The 3,238-nt window shown below is 38.6% G+C and overlaps 1 protein-coding gene across 1 annotated transcript in view; it reads right to left on the bottom strand.

Annotated features, from left to right (window-relative positions):
* Nucleotides 1–2,324, bottom strand: part of tjp2b (tight junction protein 2b (zona occludens 2)) — a 127,829-nt gene extending 125,505 nt beyond the window's left edge. Inside the window, exon 1 of the mRNA XM_070447146.1 lies at nucleotides 2,236–2,324. The gene's annotated coding sequence lies outside the window, so the exon portion shown is untranslated. The remainder of the gene's footprint in view (nucleotides 1–2,235) is intronic.
* Between the last annotated feature and the right edge of the window lie 914 nt (nucleotides 2,325–3,238).

Raw genomic sequence — 3,238 nt, 5'->3', positions numbered from 1 at the left:
ACAGACAGACAGACAGACAGACAGACAGACAGACAGACAGACAGACAGACAGACAGACAGACAGAACAAGACAGGACAGAAATAACATACAGTATCTCTCTGTACGTCTGTGAGAAATTTGACTTTGCCTAGTTTTATAAACTATGTTTGACATCGTACTCTATCGTATCCTGTTTTAACTTCACTAGGGTAGGGGGCAGCATTCGGAATTTTAGATGAAAGCGTGCCCAAATTAAACTGCCTGCTACTCAGGCCCAGAAGCTAGGACATGCATATAATTAKATTTGGTTAGAAAACACTCTAAAGTTTCCAAAACTGTTAAAATAATGTCTGTGAGTATAACAGAACTGATTTGGCAGGCAAAAACCTGAGAAAAATCCATCTAGGAAGTAGGATGTTTTTTTTTGTAGTTTTCTATTCAATGCCATTACAGTATCCATTGACTTAGGACTCAAATTGCAGTTCCTATGCCTTCCACTAGATGTCAACAGTCTTTAGAAATTGTTTCAGGCTTGTATTCTGAAAAATTAGGGAGTAAGACCAGTCTGAAWGAGTGGACCCTACAGTGTCACAGAGCTTTTTCATACGCGCGACCGAGAGAGTGCCTTTCTTGTTTACCTTTTATATTGACAACGTTATTGTCCGGTTGAAATGTTATTGATTATTTAGGCTAAAAACAACCTGAGGATTGAATATAAACATTTGACATGTTTCTATGAACTTTACGGATACAATTTGGATTTTTTGTCTGCCTTTTGTGACTGCGTTTGAGCCTGTGGATTACTGAAGAAAACGCGCAAACAAAACTGAGGTTTTTGGATATAAAGAGAGACATTATCGAACAAAACGAACATTTATTGAGTAAATTAATGTCTTCTGAGTGCAACCATATGAWGATCATCAAAGGTGAGTGATTAATTTGATCTCTATTTCTGACTTGTGTAACTCTTCTACTTGGCTGGTTACTGTTTGTAATGATTTGTCTGCTGGGCGATGTTCTCAAATAATCGTAAGGTATGCTTTCGCCGTAAAGCCTTTTTGAAATCTTACACCGTGGTTGGATTCACAAGAAGTTAATCTTTAAACCTATGTGTAATACTTGTATGTTTTCAGAATTTTTACAAAGAGTATTTCTGTTTTTGAATTTGGCGCTCTGCAATTTCACTGGATGTTGGCCAGGTGGGACGCTAGCGTCCCACATACCCTAGAGAAGTTTTAAGTGGCTGAATAAGTATATAATACATTTATATATTATTTATATATTAATACATTAATATATATTTTATATTTTAAACCACAGAAAAGTGAGGATGAGGAAACAAAACATGTAGATTGAACTGAAACAGAATGTTAGGTAATGGGAATGTTGAGAGAAGACTAACATGATCATGAATAAAATGAGGACACATAACTCAAAACATAGAAAATCAATATATGCCCACACACACACACACACACACACACACACACACACACACACACNAAAAAGATCACATCACAGAGCTGTAGATCACTTTCAGAGGTGTGACCGCAGATTCTGCATGCCCTTACCGGGTGTGTGTGTCTGTGTGTTTGTGTCTGTACACACGTCCATACATGTGTGTTTGTGTATGTGCAGTGGCGTCATACACCTGTCTCTTATACACATCTAGATGTGTATAAGAGACAGGACTAACATGATCATGAATAAAATGAGGACACATAACTCAAAACATAGAAAATCAATATATGCCCACACACACACACACACACACACACGAGACCAATGGAACTTATGGGAAGTGTTCTTCATTGCAAACTGTCATTGCAAATTAATGAACATTAATAAAATGGGGACAATTAAATTAAAAACATGAAATACATACATAAATCAATACTGGTAACTAAAACGATAAATAAATTAAGAAAAGAGAGATGCTAAGATTAAGTAAGTGAAGGGTCAATTGCAACCAATATTGGCCACCATTTTACTCCCTAAAGCTAATTGCTGTCGTAACTTTTAGTCCTAGTTGTGGCAAATATTTTTCAAGACCAATTCGCCCTCTGGAGAGTATTATCTTCGGTATAAATCAAACCTTTTATTTGAGCAAACTAAGCACAGATTTAACTATTTGACAATCATTCCGTACAGCTGAACTGAGCTGTGCGTTAAGTTCTGCCTGTTGGTTGCAATTGACCCGTAAATAGTAAGATGGTAAAATAGGATAAAGTAAGTGAAGTGAGTTGGTAAAATACCTCCTTCCAGGGACTTGCTAAACAGGGTATAGTTCGACGGCGAACAGACAGGCGGCGGGAGTCAGAAATATGGCGTACGTCGTGGAGGTAGTAGGAGCGGGTGTCGCCAGTCCCGTAAAAGCTGTCCCACGGTTGGTTGGTTTGGAACAAGCCTGGTGCGTTCTGCTGACTATAATAAAACACTTTGGTTAGCACACACACAAAAACATACACACACGCACTTACACTATCACTGTACTTTGAACACGCAGGCACACACATTATATGCAAATAAGATGGGCATTGTGTATGCGTGCTATCAGAGGGTAAATAGGCAAGACACAAGAATTTAGAGTGTCTTTGAACGTGGTATGGAGTAGGTGCCAGGTGCACCAAACTGCAACATTGCTGGGTTTTTACAATCAACATGTTTGACACAACTGTTTGGAAGCATTGGAGTCAACATCAATCAAATCAAATTATATTAGACCTTACAGTGAAATGCTTACTTACGAGCAACAATGCAGTTTAAACCAACAATGCCAGTTTAAAAGAAATACGGGATAAGAATAAGAAATAAAAAGTAACAAGTATTTAAAGAGCAGCAGTAAAAATAACAATAGCAGACTATATACAGTGGACGGTACAGAGTCAATGTGCGGGGGCACCAGTTAGTTAGGTAATATGTACTGTAGGTAGAGTTATTAAAGTGACAACAATAGATGATTATCATAGATGATAACAACAGAGAGTGAGCAGCGTGTAAAAAGAGGGGGGGGGGGCAATAATATTCTGGGTATAGCCATTTTGATGAGATGTTCAGGAGCCTTATCTTGGGGGTAGAAGCTGTTTTAGAAGCCTCTTGGACCTAGATTTGGCGCTCCGGTACCGCTTGCCGTGCGGGTAACAGAAGAGAACAGTCTATATGACTAGGGTGGCTAGAGACTTGGACCCATTTTTAGAGGCCTTCCTCTGACACCGCCTAGTAGTTGAGGTGTTTCTAATGTTGGGATAAATCAATGTA

Source organism: Salvelinus sp. IW2-2015, linkage group LG15, assembly GCF_002910315.2.
Source record: "Salvelinus sp. IW2-2015 linkage group LG15, ASM291031v2, whole genome shotgun sequence".
Lineage (NCBI taxonomy): Eukaryota > Metazoa > Chordata > Actinopteri > Salmoniformes > Salmonidae > Salvelinus > Salvelinus sp. IW2-2015.
The sequence above is the reverse complement of the archived record's forward strand: the minus strand, read 5'-3'. Positions and strand labels throughout refer to the sequence as shown.